Source organism: Elephas maximus, chromosome 7 (genome assembly GCF_024166365.1).
Source record: "Elephas maximus indicus isolate mEleMax1 chromosome 7, mEleMax1 primary haplotype, whole genome shotgun sequence".
Taxonomy (NCBI): domain Eukaryota; kingdom Metazoa; phylum Chordata; class Mammalia; order Proboscidea; family Elephantidae; genus Elephas; species Elephas maximus.
The window spans coordinates 103,687,789-103,704,797 of record NC_064825.1 but is presented as its reverse complement, the minus strand read 5'-3'; the positions used below and the strand labels follow the sequence as shown (position 1 = coordinate 103,704,797).

Genomic DNA, 17,009 nt, shown 5'->3' with positions numbered 1-17,009 from the left:
CACATCAGAAAATTTTCAGTAAAAAAGATTTTCTTTAATGCCAGAAGAGAGCTTTGTAAAACACAACACACTACACCAGTGTTACAAAAAAAAACATTGATTCAGGCTTGATGAGAAGCAGAGTTGAAACAAGACTGCCACAAGTGTCAACTATTGACTAATTATTGTTGTTGTTAGGTGCCATCAAAACTGTTCCAACTGGTAGCAACCCTAAGTACAACAGAGGGAAACAGTGCCCGGTCCTGCGGCATCCTCGTGATTGTTGTTATGTTGAGCCCATTGTTGCAGCCACTGTGTCAATCCATCTTGATTTTAAATCTGCTTAATCTGCTATCAGTACGGCCACAACTGCTCTTTTTTGTTCACTGATTGCATGGAATATTTTTCACCATCTTTTTATTTTCAGTCTGTTTGTACCCTTATGTCTAAGAGTTTCTTGTAGACAGCTAAAGGATGGGTCATGTTTGGTTTTTTTGTCTGTTTTTTTGTTTTTTATCATTCTGCCACTGTCTGCCTTTTTCCTGGGGCATTTAAACCATTTACATTTAAGTTTATTACTGGAAGCGAAGTGTCTACCTCACGCATTTTGCTATCTGTTTTTTGAGTGTTTTGTATATTCTTTTTTTTTTTTTTTTTTTTGATTCTTTTGTTTCTGTGTGTATTTGGCTGTTTCCTTGTAATAAACAAAAAAAAAACATTTTTTTTAAAGACTTGATAAATTCAGTTATTTTGTCTTCTAATTCATTTATTCTATCTTCTGTCTGTTCAATAGTATTGTTGAGTGCTTCTATGGCTTTTTTCTAATTCAGTTGCTATATTCTTCAATTCCAGTACTTCTCTTTCGGGTTTTCTGATGTTTTCAATTTCCTTGCTCAATCTCTCATTTTGTTCCCATTTGTCTCCTGATCTCCATTAGTTTGTTTTCTGTATGCTCTTTGCTTTCTTTAAATATACTTAGCACCATAATCTGAAATTTTTCAATTTTTTCCATTAGTCTAACCCCCATAGAAGAAAGGTCCTCTTCATATTTTGTTTTTGATTGGTTCTTCTCTTGTGATTTTGTGTGTTTTACTATTTTTTGTTGAACTTGGGCCATTTTGTTATCTTTTATTTTTACTTTAAATTTTGTATTCTGGTTTTTGTGGAATAGTTTTTTGATTGGGTGTCTAGGTGGCACAGCAGCCAAGTGCCCAGCTGCCAAACGAAAGGCCAGGGCCCACACTCACTAGCTGCTCTGTGGGAGAAACATGCAGAAGCCTGCCTCTGCAATGCAAAGACTCACAGCCCTGCAAAACCCATGTGGCAGCTCTACTCCACCCCACAGGGTCCCTATGAGTCAGAATCGACCCATCCACAATTGGCTGTTATCTTCTCCTGAGAACCACTAGAGGGCATTTTTATCCTTAGGGTTTTTTTTTTTTTTTTTTTCAGTATTGATTCAGGAGTTCTGGATGCTTGGTCTCTGGAATTCAATATGCATGTGCAGGGAGAGGGTTTAGCTATTCACAGATGCAGACATAAGCAGTGGAGTTCAACTTTGCTGTGGCAAAGGTGGCAGGCTCCCTATGTCTTTCCTTCATGGGAGCCCTTGCACAAGCTCTCACATGGTGTACCACTGTGGACAGGGAGACAGCAATTTCTCTCCTTGTCATCCATCCATCTGAAGTATTCCCATCAACCTGCTGCCCTTGCAGTTCCTTCTGGTCCTAGTGCATGTCTATCTTGGGCCTCAGTGAGATTTAACAGCACTCTCTCACAGTGCCATGGTCTCCTCTCCCACCACCACTCCCCCCGCCCAGCCAATTGCATGATCTGCAAACACCCATGAACAATCTGCACTGCTTTAAAAGATTGGGCTACAGCTTCCTCAGGTTAGCTCCTTTTCTGTGTTCCCTGTTTGGGGTGTTGCCCCGCCCTGTATTAAAATGGTTGCAATCAGCAAGTGCTCCAGATGTTAGTGAATAGGTTCTGCCAGCTTCTGTGCTTTCCTGCTCCTCCATCCTGCATTCTCCAACACCTCAGCTGCTGTTCAGAGCTCTGGGAGCTCAGTCTGTGTTTGCTTTTATTCACTGTTCAGTGGTTTAGTTGCTGGGGGTGTAAGTGGAGCTGTCCACTCACTTTGTCATTTTGCTTCACCCTCTGCTTCTTGGTTCTTAGAAAATCAATACCTATAGCTAGATAGACGTATCAAAGACTCCCTGCCCTGGATGTAAAGTTCCTTGATCAGCTAATAAAGTAACCACTGGTTCATTATCTGAGAAGCTCTCCCTAGTCCATTGTTTTTTCTGGCCACATGTGAGATGGACAGGGGTGAAGAGAAACTTCCGACAGGAGACAGAGCATCCACTCCACACACCACGTTCTCACCTTTATTTCCTTCCCATCTGCACCACACACTGAGTGCCTTACCCCTGAGCATCACAGGCACAGACCAACAGACCCCACTCTGCACAGCCCCTCAGCCCCGCCATGTCAGCTCCAGTACATGCTGCAAAAGACCTATTCCCCACTCTCCCTCCACTGCACCTGCCCTGTTGCACTGTAGCTGAATGACCAGCACTGCCCACCTAGACAAGGTGATGAGAAGTGTCATACACGCAGAAAAGCAAGAAACAAAGGACACACAGCATGACTGCCCAGACATAACCAAATAAAACAAAAAAATCAAGATGAAACAAACAAATCAACAGTCAGTAAACAAAGAAAATAATTCTTGCAGGTCCCAAAGACAGCAAACAATATCAAAATATAAAAAAATAAAACAGGATGGAATGGCTCCAGAAAGCATCCAAAATAAAACACCAGATGACCTTCCAGTAAAAGAAAAGGCACTAAAACTACCTGATAGAGAATTCAAAACTCTAATATACAGGGCTCTCCAAGAGTTGAAAGAAAAATGCAGGAAAAAAAAATAGGAAAAAATAGACAAAATCAAGAAAAATATGGAGAAAACCATGAAAAAGACAGACAAAACTTTGGAAGAATTAAGGAAAATAATACGGGGAAAAAAATGTCAAAATAGACAAAAACTAGAAATCATACAAAAACAGCGATCACAAATCCAAAAGATAAACAACAAGATTTGAGAAATGGACAGTGCAATACAAAGTTTTAGGAGCAAATGTGAAACAATGGAAGACAGGATCAGTGCAAATGAAGACAAACCCTTGGATGCCACTTTGTTGCAAAAATCAGAGAAAAGTATGAAGAAAAATGAAAAAACATTGAGAACAATGCAGGATACAATCAAAAGCAAAAATTTACTTGTGATCAGAGTTCCGGAACAGGGGAAGAAATGGAAAACAGAAAGAGGATCATTGAAGAATTGTTGACAGAAAACTTCCCTCATATCATGATAGATAAAAAGCTAATCATCCAAGAAGCTCAACAAACACCATATAGGATAGACCCTAAAAGAAAAACACCAAGACATATCATAATCACACTCACTAAAACAAAAGACAAAGAAAGAATCCCAAGAGCAGCTAGAGATAAATGAAAAGTCACATACAAAGGGAAAAGGCAATGAAATGACAAATATAAAACTTTGAAAGAAAAAAAATTGCCAAACAAAAATAATATATCCTGCAAAACTCTCACTCAAATACGATGGTGAAATTAGGACATTTTCCAGATCAAAAAAAAAAAAAAAATTAAAGGAATATACAAAAACCAAACCAAACTTACAAGAATTATTAAAGGGAGTCCTTCAGTTAGAGAACTGAAAACATCAGACAACAACCTGAATCTAGCACATAAGACAGCATCAGCCAGATACCAACATAGGTAGTAAACTCTCATGGATAAAACAAACTAAAAGATTTACAACAGGGAACTGAAAACGACAATCTGTAAATGACAACAACATCAGAACAATAAAAGAAGGAATAAGCAGTACAGGTATAGAACTTTCAAATGGAGATAAAATCAAGGATTTAACAAGAATAAAAAGGCTGATTTAAACTTAGAACAATGGGAGTAAACTTCAAGTCAACCACAGAGAAAGTTTACAAACCTACTCATCAAAATACAGAAGAAAAACAGGAAGTCTCAAAAACAAAAGAACTACAAAAATGAAAAAAAATCCACAAACAAAAAAGAATTCAACACAGGAGAGTAAGAGAAACAAAGAAAACATCAGCATAACCAAAAAAAAAAAAACACTAGAAAATGAAACAATGCACACCTATCAATATTCACACTGAACACAAATGGCTTAAATGTTTCCGTAAGGAGATAGAGAGTGACAGAATGGATAAAAAACAGAACTCATCAATAATACTGTTTACAAGAGACACAACTTGGACACAAAAACATAAATATATTAAAAATCAAAGGATGGAAAAAAATACATCAACCAAACAGCAACCAAAAAACAGCAGAAGTGGCAATACTAATCTCAGATAAACTAGACTTTAAAACAAAATCCACCATAAAAGACAAGGAAGAACATTATATGATAATTAAAGAGACAATCGACAATAAGGACTTAAACGTAATAAATACCTGCACACCCAAGGACAGGGCTCCAAAATACATAAAACAAACTCTAACAGCACTGAAAAGAGAAATTGATAGTTCCACAATAATAGTAGGAGGCTTCACCACACTACTCTTGGTAAAGGACAGAACACCCACATGGAAACTCAATAAAGACACAGAAGATCTAAAGGCCATAATCAACCAGCTTGACCTCATAGACATATATAGAACATTCCACCCAACAGCTGCAAAGAACACATTGTTTTCCAAAGCACATGGAACATTCTCCAAAATAGACCACATCTTTGGCTACAAAGCTACCCTCAACAAAACCCAAAACACTGTGATAATACAAAGCACCTTCTCTGATCCACAATGCCATAAAAGTAGAAATTAATACCAGGAAGAGCAAGGAGAAAAAAATCAAATGCATGGAAACTAAATAACACCTTCCTTAAAAAACCACTGGGTAATAAAAAAAATCAAAGATGGAATTAAAAACTTCCTAGAATCAGATAAGGATGAAAACGTATTATACCAAAACCTTTGGGACACAGCAAAGGCAGTGCTCAGAGGTCAATTTATAGCAATAGATGCACCATCAAAAAAGAAGAAAGGGACAAAATCAAAACATTACCTACACACCTTGATCAAATAGAAAGAGAACAGCAAAAATAGCCCACAGCCAACAGAAGAAAGGAAATAATAAAGATCAGAGCAGAAATAAATGAAATAGAGAACAGAACAATAACAGAAAGAATCAACAAAAACAAGAGTTGCATCTTTGAAAGGATCAACAAAATTGACAAACCATTGACCAAATTGACAAAACAGGAGATGACACAGATAACCAAAATAAGAAATGAAATGGAGGACATTCCAACAGGCCCGACTGAAACAAAAAGGATCATAACAGAGTACCATGAAAAACTATACTACAACAAATTTGAAAACCTAGAGTAAATGAACAAATTTCTAGAAACACACTACCTACCTAAGCTAACACAAACTGAAGTCGAAAATCCAAACAGGCCCATAACAAGAAAAGAGATTGAAAAGGTAATAAAAAGCTCCCAACAATAACAACAACAAAAATGCCCTGATCCAGATGGTTTCACTGGAGAATTCTACCAAACATTCAGAAAAGAGCTTGCATCACTACTACTCAAACTACTTCAGAACATAGAAAGGAAAGGATACTTCCAAATTCATTTTATGAAGCCAGCATAACCCTGATACCAAAACCAGGAAAAGACGCCACAAAAAAAGAAAATTGCAGACCGATATCTCTCATGAATATTAATGTAAGAATCCTCAACAAAATTCTAGCCAATAGAATTCTGCATCATCTCAAAAAAATTATGCACCATGACCAAGTGGGATTCATACCAGGTATGCAAGGAGGGTTCAACATTAGAAAATGAATCAAATTAGTAATCCAGCACATAAATAAAACAGAAGAATCACATGATCATCTCAGTCAACAAAGAAAAGACATTCAACAAAGTCCAACACCCATCCCTGATTTAAAAAACCCTCAATAAAATAGGTAGAGAAGAGAAATTCCTCACCTCTCCTATTCAACATTTTGCTGGAAGTCCTAGCTAGAGGAATAAGGAAGAAAAAGGAATAAAGGGCACCCAAATTGGTAAGGAAGAAGTAAAACTGTCCCTATTTGTAGATAATATGATACTATACATACTGAGCCCAAAAGACTCCACAAGAAAACTACTGGAAATAGTGAAAAAATTCAGCAGAGTAGGAAGATATAAGACAAATATACAAAAATCGGTTGGCTTTCTATACACCAATAAAAAGAACTATGAAAAGGAAATCAAAAAATTATTACCATTTATAATAGCTCCTAAAAATATAAAACACTTAGGAATAAATCTAACCAGGAATATAAAAGACCTATACAAAGAAAACTACAAAACACTACTGTAAGAAATCAAAGGAGACCTACATAAATGAAAAAACATACCACACTCATGAACAGGTACACTCAACTAACTTTGTGAAAATGTCAATTCTACCCAAAGCAATCTACAAACACAATGCAATCCCGATACACATACCCACATATATCCACATATCCACATTCTCTATGATTAGAAGGAAAAACTAATCATTAACTTTATGTAGAAGGAAAGTGGTCCCAGATAAGTAAAGCACTGTTGAAGAAGAAGAAAGTCAGAAACTTAAACTACCTGATCTCAGAACGTACTATACAGCTATGGTAGTCAAAACAGTCTGGTACTGGTACAACGATAGACATAGTGACCAGTGGGACAGAACTGAGAACCTGGATGTCAATCCATGGACCTATGGCCAGCTGATCTTTGAGAAAGGCCCAAAGTCCATTAAATGGGAGAAGAGACAGTCTTTTTAACAAGTGGTGCTGGCAAAACTGAACGTCCATCTGCAAAAAAATGAGACAGGACCCACACTTCACACCATAAACAAACACTAACTCAGAATGGATCGAAGACCTAAATAAAAAAACAAAAACAATGAAGATTGTAGAAGAAAAAAAAGGATCAGCACTAGAGGTTCTAATACACGCCACTAACAGGATACCATAACCAACAATACACAAACACCAGAAGATAAGCTAGATAACAGGGATGTTCTAAATATTTTACACTTATCAAAGAATTCACCAAAAGAGTAAAAAGAGAATCTAGAGACTGGAAAAAGCTTTTTGGCTATGACAAATCCAACAAAGACCTAATCTCTAAAACCTATAGGAAAATCCAACACCTCTACAAAAAAAAGACAAATAATCCAATTTAAAAATGGCCAAAGGATACGGACACTTCATCAAAGAAGACATTCAGGTGGCTAAGAGACACATGGGGAAATGTTCAAGACCACTAGCCATTAAAGAAGTGAAAATCAAAACTATAATGTGATACCATCTCACCCCATTACTGGCCTGAATCAAAAAAATGAAAAATAACAAATGTTGGAGAGGCCATGGGGGATTGGAACTCTATGCACTGCTGGTGGGAATACAAAATAGTACAATGATTTTGAAAAACTATAAGATGCTTCCTTAAAAAGCTAGAAATAGAAATACCATATGATCCAGCAATCGCCTCCTAGACATACCTGCTAGAGAAAAAAGAGCCATCAGGCAAATAGACATATGCACACCATGTTCATTGCAGCACTATTCACAATTGCGATAAGATGGAAACCACCCTAAATGCCCAACAGCAGATGAATGGATAAGCAAATTATGGTACATACACACAATGGAATACTACGCAATGATAAAGAACAATGATGAATCTGAGAAACTTTTCACAACATGGATGAAACTGGAGGGCATTATGCTGAGTGAAATAAATCAATCACAACAGGACAAATATTGTATGAGACCAGTATTATAAAAACTTTGAAGAGGTTTATACACAAAAAGAAACAATTTTAATGGTTACAAGGGAGGAGGGGGGGTGTCTTTGGCTGGGTTCTCTAGAGAAGCAAAACCAGTAAAGCATATAAATATATGCAGAGAGAGATTTATATCAAGGAATGGCTCACATGGTTGTAGGAGCTGTAATGTCCCAAGTCCTTGAGTCAGGATAGAGGCTTCTCCTGATTCACGCAGCCACAGGGGCCGGTGAACCCAAGATCCACAGGTTGGAGAGCAGGGTTGTTGCTCACAGGCTGTGAAGACGGATGAACCCCAAGGTCAGCAGGCAAGACCACAGATAAGCTGCTAGCTCAAGTCCCAAGAATTAGAGGTCAGATAAACATGAGCCGGCTGCAGGGTTCAGAAGGAACAAAAGCCACTGAGCCTTGCCAGAATGTCCGCTTATTTTCGGATGCAGGCCGCACACCCAAGGAAACTCCCCCTTAAACAATCAGCTACTCAGAGAAGATCCTATTACAGGGGTGATGACATATCAAATCTCAACAGGGAAGTGACTGCAACATCACACAACTGCCAAAATACTGAGAATCATGGCCCAGCCAAGGTGACACATAATCTTAACCATTACAGGCGGGGAGGAAAAACCACTAGACAATAGATAAGTGGTGACTTTGGTGAAGCGTAAGACAGTACACAACACTGGGGAAGCCAGCACAACTTTACCGTGGCAAGGTCATGGAAGTTCCATAGACACACCCAAACTCCCTGAGGGACCAAATTACTGGACTGAGGGTGAGGGCCAGGGTCTCGGAGAACATCTAGCCAAATTGGCATAACATAGTTTGTAAAGAAAATGTTCTACATCCTACTTGGGTGAGTAGCATCTGTGGTCTTAAAAGCTTGTGAGCAGCCGTTTAAGATACTCCATTAGTCCTACCCCATCTAGAGCAAGGAAGAATGAAGAAAACAAAAGACACAAAGAAAAGATTAGTCCAAAGGACTAATGGGCCGCAACTGCCACATCCTCCACCAGACTGAGTCCAGTACAACTAGATGGTGCCCGGCTGCCACCAACAACTACTCTGCCAGGGATCACAGTAGAGGGTCCCAGACGGACAGAGCCGGAGATAAATGCCAAACAAAATTCTAACTCACAAAAAAAGACCAGACTTACTGGTCTGACAGAACCTGGAGAAATCCCAAGACTATGGCCAGCATACACTCTTTTAACTCAGTGCTGAAGTCACACCTCAGCTTCAAACTTCAGCCAAAGATTAGACCAACCAATAAAACAAAATGAGATTAAATGGGCATACCGACCTAGGGACAAGGATGAGAAGGCAGGAGGGGACAGGAAAGCTGTTAGTGGGGAACCCAGGGTCGAGAAGGAGAGAATGTTGACATGTCGTGGGGCTGTTAACCAGTGTAACAAAGCATGTATTAATTTTTTAATGAGAAATTAATTTGCTCTACTAATCTTCATCTAAAGCACACTGAAAAAAAATAATAATGTTGTATGAGTATTTTGGCTAAAAGAATGATGGAGTGATTTGTATTTTAAATTGTTTTACATTTTCTAAAAATTGAGGGAAAAAAACGAAAGAATATTCTCTTCTAAGTTAACAATGGAGTCTTTTGATGGTGCAAATGGTTAACACACTCGGCTGCTAAGGTTGGCAGTTCAAGTCCTCCCAGAGGCTCCCCAGCAGAAAGGCCTGGTTATCGACTTCTGAGCAACCAGCCATTGAAAACCCTCCGGAGCACAGTTCTACTCTGACAAACACGGAGTTACCTTGAGTTGGAATTGACTCAACAGCAACTGTTCTTGTTGTTAAAATGATATAAGTGAGGTGAATTGTTTTTAAAATTTTTGTTCATTTTATTGCAAACCTCTCGATCCTGGGCACCCAGCATGCCTGAATGGGACCCATGGCCAGTACAAATAATGTGACTGAGTTAATTCTCACTAGCCTTTTCCAGGACCCAGAAGTGCAGACAGTGTGTTTTGTGGTGTTCCTTCCCGAGTACCTGGCCACAGTCCTGGGCAATGGCCTCAACGTGTTGACAGTCAGTGTCGGCAAAAGCCTGCATTCCTTAGCTGCCTGTCCCTGGTGAAGACCAGTTACTCCTCTAATGTCCCTAAAGTCTCACGGACTTACTCGCTGTCATGGATTGAACTGTGTCCCCCAAAAATATTCTTCAACTTGGCTAGGCCATGATTCCCAATATTGTTTGATTATCCACCATTTTGCCATATGATGTGATTTTCCTATGTGTTGTAAATCCTACCTCTATGATGTTAATGAGGTGGGATTAGCGGCAGTTATGTTAATGAGGAAGGACTCAATCTACAAGATTAGGTTGTGTCTTAATCAACTCTTTTGAGATATAAAAGAGAGAAGCTGGCAGAGAGATAGGGGAACCTAATACCTCCAAGAAAGCAGCCCCGGGAGCAAAGCGCATCCTTTGGACCCAAGGCTTCCTGCACTGAGGAGCTCCAAGACCAGTGGAAGACTGATGACAAGGACCTTCCCACAGAACCAACAGAGAGAAAGCCTTCCCCTGGAGCTAGCACCCTGAATTTGGACTTCTAGCCTCCTAGACTGTGAGGGAATACATTTCTCTTTGTTAAAGCCATCCACTTCCGCTATTTCTGTTACAGCAGCACTAGATAACTAAAATACTCACCTAGATTAAAATCATCTCCTTGGAGGGTTGTCTGGCTCAGATATTCTTCCACTTCCTTGATGTACAGTGATTCTCTTACTCATAGTGATGGCTTATGACTGCTATATGGCCATCTGCAAACCACTGCACCATACAACCATCATGTGCTACCGTGTGTATCACCTTCTGGTGGCAGGATCCTGGCTGGGGGACATAATTCACTCCACGGTTCAGATCCTTGTAACTGTCCAATTGCCCTTTTGTGGCCCCAATGTAATTGACTACTACTTCTGTGACCTCTATCTCCAATGCACTGACACCTTCGTGGAGGGTGTTACTGTGTTGGCTAACAGTGCCTTAATCTCTGTCATAACCTTCCTCATCTTGGTGTCCTCTTACATCATCATCCTGGTCAACTTGAGAAACTATTCTGCAGAGGGAAGGTGCAGAGCTCTCTCTACCCATGCCTCCTTCATCACAGTGGCCATCTTGTTCTTTGGGCCTGCCACCTTCCTCTACATGAGGCCGTCTTCCACCTTCACTGAGGATAAATTGGTGGCTGTTTTCTACACATGCTGCATCCCATCATGTACACACTCAGAAATGCAGTGGTGAAAAATGCTATGAGAAGGTTGTGGGACAAGAAAATGAACTCAGGAATAGAGTGAAAATTAAAAAAAAAAAAAAAAAACCCAAGAACAGGGTGACCAAATATATGATCTGATTTTAGTCAGCCATGAAAGAAGAGAAAAAAGTTAACCTATTTATATATTTTGTTGTATGTTAAGTGAGCTATTTTACTTCATGGTACTAATTAAAGCCTTCTCATAGTTTTCATAGTTGTCAACATTTTGGAGAATGTCAAATACTGGGCTGCTTTCCTTCTCTTCTTCAGTAGTGTATAGTGCAGAGTGCATAAGTTTTAGGGAGAGGTCACCTAGACTAGAACCCCCACTCTGTTGTCTACTAACTGTAATCTTGAATTCATTCACTTCACCTCTTCATGTTAGCATGCTGTGGTATGTGGAAATATCATGGCACTTGCAGAAAGAGGGTCATGTTTTCCTTTGTTTTTCCTTACTGGTAGGACCTTGAGGGAGTCCAAAAAAGTCTTCTCTGCTTCATTTGGTATCCCTGTCCCATTAACCTGATTCCAATGCCTGAAATTCCACAGCAGGAACTTCATTTCATGCACGAGGCACTGTTAGATGCAAATGTCTCTGGCGGGCTAAATACAATAAAACTATTATTAAACATTAATGTTTAGTCACAACAATTTTATAAAACCCTTCTGTTTCTATGCACTGAGGTAAATAGAACAACACAGTCAGAAATACATTCAGTTATAACACAACCTGATGAAAAATGGCTTAAGCCAAATCCAGCCTGACAGTTGTTTTTGTGCGGCCTGTGAGCTAAGAATGTCTTTTACATTTGTAAATCGTTGAAAATTTAAAAAAAAAAAGAAAAAACCTTATTTTGTGACATGTGAAGATTATATGAATTTCAAAGTTTAGTGTCCATAAAGTTTATTAGACTACAACCATGCCCATTATTTTACATGTTATCTATGACTGCTTTCATGATACAGTGGCTGAGTTTAGCAGTCGTCATAGATACTAGGGTCTCAGTACATAAAATATTTACTCTGACCCTTTACAGAAAAAGTTTGTTGACCCATGGATTAAGTCATAATGATATTTATTGCTTACCCAACAAACAACAGGAACGGGGGTCAGTGGTTCTAGGGTTGGTTTGTTAATTCTATGATGATGGTGCACTGGGTCAGTGCCTCTTCACTTCTTTGTATGCCCCCTCATGGCTGCATCATGGTTACAGCAGCTTTGAGGGAAGGGAGGGACTGTCTTTTTATGTTAGGAAGTATTTCCCAGAAGCTCTCCAGCACAATTCCTCTTAATCTAATTCTTATTCTTATTAGCCAAAGCTAGGTCTCCTGTCTACCCCTGAATGCAAAGGAGGCTAGGAAAGTGAGTATTGGTAAAGGTGAATAGGATTATATTCTAGGCTTACACCAGTGTTGTGGATTGAATTACATCCCCTAAAAAGATATGTTGAAGTACCAACATCTGCACCAATGAATGTGACCTTGCTTGGGGAAACAGGGTTTTTCTTTGCAGATGTTATCAGGTAAATTAAGGAGATCATACTGGAGTAGGGTGGGTCCTAATCCCTTTTGAGGGGCATTTTATCAGAGAGAAGGACAGACACAGAACCAGAGTCACACACAGAGGGAAGACAGCATGTGAGGATCCATCTACAAGCAAAGGAATGCCAAGAAACACCTGGGGCTACCAGAAACTGAAGGAGACAAGGAAGGGCCTTTCCTTGGAGTCAACAGACACAGATGATAGCTCCAATGATGCCCTGAGTTCTAACTTCTAGCCTCCAGTGCAGTGAAAAAAAATAAATTTATTTTTTTTTTAAACCCTCTACTTTGTAGTATTTTGCCATGGCAGGCTAGGAAACTAAGACAGCCCAGCATAAATTTTCCCCTCGGCTGAGCACAAGGCTTCTTGAACAACATCAAGATTCTGCCATTAAGGAAAGAGACTCTACCACAGGGAGTTTGCGTGGAGGTGTGTTCTTGGAGGATGGTGTCCCTGGGCACAGAGAGAGAGTTAAGGGATTTGACTGGTGCCAGACTGACTGACTGAAGCTGAGTTCTACCACGTGGTGACTGCACAACCTCAGCCAGTGACTAAATCCTTTTGATTCAGTTTCCTTGGCATAGAATTTGGAGGCCAAGTTCAAGAACCATTTTCTTTAATGTTGCAGTGTTCCTGACAGTGGACCCTACTTTAATTTCTCTCTGGAAGATAATAAGGGGGGGCCATAGAATGTGAGTGCCTGGGACTTGTGAACAGCAGTCAAACCATCCTTGGGATCCTCAAAAGCAGGGAATGGGTCTTGTTCACATATACGTCCCTGTACCTAGAGTTCTGGGCCAATTCGCTACAAATCAATTTACCAAGCAGCAACTTGCTAATTTAATTGGATTACCACGTGGCTAACTTGGTGAACTTTAGATACACCAAAAACATGTTTCTATTAACGCTTTATAATTTTATAGCCCTTGGTCTCACTGAGACTCGCAATGAGCAATGTCTGTGGAGGAATTTTTGTATATCTTGAGTTTCACTATTCTTGAAAATAATCAATATTCAGGATTTTATATATGTTTGTGTCTCTCTTTCAGTGAGTTGTCTATCTGGGTATGTGCCCATGTAAACATTTAGGGGTCCTCTTACTATGGAAGGAAGGAAAAGAAACCAGTTTTGGGGAACATCGGCGATCTCTGCTCCAGAGTAAAACACACACAGCCTGGGCACAAGTTCAAGTAGCCTGACTCCCAGGACAGATGCTCCTCATGCCAGCTAGGTTTTATTTTTTAGATGAAGTAAATTTTACATTCAGAGAAATGCATAGTCCATATTCATGTACAATCTAATGAGTTTTGACAATTTATATGCCAATGTAACCAACATCCCAACCCAAATGTAAAACATTTCTATTACCCTAGAAACTTCTCTCATGACTCCTTCCATGTAATCCCCATTCTCCATAGGCAACCACTGATCTAATTTCTGTCATCACGTTAGTTTATCCTGTTCACCACCTCATATAAATGAATCAGAAAGCTTATACTCTTTCAGGTCTGGCTTCTTTTGCTTAAAATAATGTGTTTGAGATTGATTTATCTTGCAGGTTATAGGAGTTTGTTCCTTTTATTTGTGTATTCATTTGGCATATTCATTGTAAAAATATACAAAATTTATTCTAATCCATTCTTGTTGATGGACATTTGGGTTCCCTTCTTGTATGGCTATTTTGAATAAAAGCTTCTTTAAACATTCTTCTATATTCCCATTCTTGAAAAGCATAAACCTATAGAGTCATTAATTTATTTTCCTTGGTAAATAACACTTCAACATTTGGTTTAAAATATCTGCACATCTTTTATAGTGGTGGAGTTTAATTAGAACTAGAGAAGTAAAGTCATATTCAATAGGTTAATCTTCACAGGTTAGGAAATAAAATCAACTTTTTCTGACAAACCTAATTTATAAGTTTAGGTAAATAAACAAAGCTTTCTACCACAATCTTTTAACACACTTTCTTTTCCTATAGCAAAGATTCATAGACTCAACTTTTTGTTTCCTTATCAAATATTTCAATATAAAAAAGACTGGTTGACAGGCTTCCATAGAAACTCAACTTCAGGATGAAATGTTATGGAGTAAACATAGATTTAACTTAAAGTTTTGGAGCTTTTACGTGAGTATTTGCTAAGCTTCTTTTGGATACCTCTTTCCACACAAAGCTAACAGTTAATTCAGCTTTTGCATTCTTAAAAGCAATTGCGTGGAATGTTTTATCTTAAAATCCGCTCATAAAAATTTCCTATTAGTCGTTAGTTGACACTTGTGACAATCTTGATTCAACCGTAATTCTAATCAAGGCTGAAGCAACATTTCTTGGGAGTGACATTGATGTAGAGTGTGTTGCATTTTAAAAGAAATCTTATGGCATTTTAAAAACCTTTCATTATGGAAAATTTCAAACATATACAGATGTTTTCAAAGCAGTGCAATGACTCAACACCCAGTATTACTGATTACCTGTTCAGGGTGAATTTTGTTTCATCCATACAGGGCGTCTCAACAGCAGCACTGTTGACATTATGTGTCAGATAATTCTTTGCTGTGGGGGGTACCCTGTGCATTGTTGGATGTTTTGCAGCATCCCTGCCCTTTCCATGCCAATAACACCTGAGTGCCCGCTCCTCCCCCTCTTTCCCAAATCCGAGCAGGTTGTAACAACTGAAAACATCTTCAGATATTCTCAGATATCTCCTGAGGGTGAATTGCACCCAGTTGAGAACTACTGGTTTATACCCTTGTCTACACCAAAGGCAAGGAGAAGTACTACTTTGATTTCCTGACACTTATGGTCCCTATTCATTGCACTCACCCTTTTGAGTTGTGTCATTTCATATAAAGCCATGATTGAGCTCATGACAAGGAAAAGTTACATCTAATTAATCTCTGAAAGGCATACAGCCCCATACAGAGTAAGTGCCCTGTGAACATTGGGTGAATTGTAATTTGTTCATATATTTTATTTATTTCTCAAGTTGTTGCTTCCTACAAAGAACTTTGAGATTTTAGTAACCAGGTCCTGCTTCTCATGAGGAAGGTTGCCTGATTAGCAAGGGGAAAAGGGTACAGCTCTCTGGGGAACAACCTTGTCTTACCCAATCATCCCACCTTCTCCCCTGGTGCCTCTGGAGCAGTTTCAAGTCAAGGCTAGGCTGCCAGGGTTCGATTTTCTCTGTGGAACAGCACAGAGACAAAGAGGAGGGAAGCCTCCTTTGCTCTTGTTTTAAGTCTGGTGAAATTGAGAACCCAGCAGTTTAGTTTCAGCATCCTGAGTCTGAGGAGCAGGAGGAGTAGATTCTCAGCCTTGTGACTCTGGCAAGACAGGTATCTCAGCTTGATGATTCTCGACTGGCTCACTGGGAAACCTGGCTGACCCTGGGTGGGAGCTGTTCTCAAGGCATCATTTGCACCTCTGTGGTCAGAACAGAAAAGGTAACTGTGGTGAGAACAGCAAAGCCTTGGAGATGCTGGGAAGAGTTTTTTGTTTTGTGACCATGTGCTTCTTTTGCATGTGCTGATTATTATCCCACATGGAAAGCCAAGGGAATGTGGCAACGAGCCCATGGCATTTTATGAAGTGCTCTCTTAGTGAAGGTACCAGTAAGAACTGGGTAGGGATTGAGCTAGATTCTTGGAAAGGGAAAAGTCAGTAAGTGACCAAGTATACAAGGAGAGAATTCAGAGAAGCAGAGGTAAGACAGGCAATAAATATCAAGGGTTCTATTCTGCAAACCAAGGAAACAAAGGGAAGGCGGATGAATGAAAGCTGCAAATAAAAGACAATTAAAAACATTCAAAGGCAATAGGAAGGCATCTAAAATGGAGATAGTAAAGCTGTCCCAGCTGCTCCAATGGTACCATGAAACATTAACCTAATAACAGGTTTCCCCTTTTCTGGTCTGTTTCCATTAGTCCAACCTTTACCTACAAAGTGACTTGACTTTCCAGTTGACTAGCATTCCCAATGATTCCCCATCATCTACAGGATACACTCAAAAGCCCATAGCAGCCCTTCATAAACTGGTCCCAGACTCTATCCCCAACTTCGTCTTTTCCTATGCTCCCCTTTACTCCAGGCACACATGATACATTTTCACAGATTTACACTTGCTCTTCTGCCTTCTTAGACTGCTTTTCTCGTCTTCTACACATAACTAACTCCTACTATTCTTTTGATATCACAAGCATCTAACACATGCAAGGATCGTTATGTAATTCACCCACTCACCTCAACGAAGCAGTCTCTTGTATCACTTCAAATCACCCCACTCAAACTACCACCTCCCAGTGATGACTTC

General features: G+C 39.4%; 1 pseudogene; it reads left to right on the top strand.

Annotated features, from left to right (window-relative positions):
* The first annotated feature begins 9,793 nt into the window (after positions 1-9,793).
* Positions 9,794-11,199, top strand: LOC126079845 (olfactory receptor 4B1-like; annotated as a pseudogene).
* Positions 11,200-17,009: the final 5,810 nt, after the last annotated feature.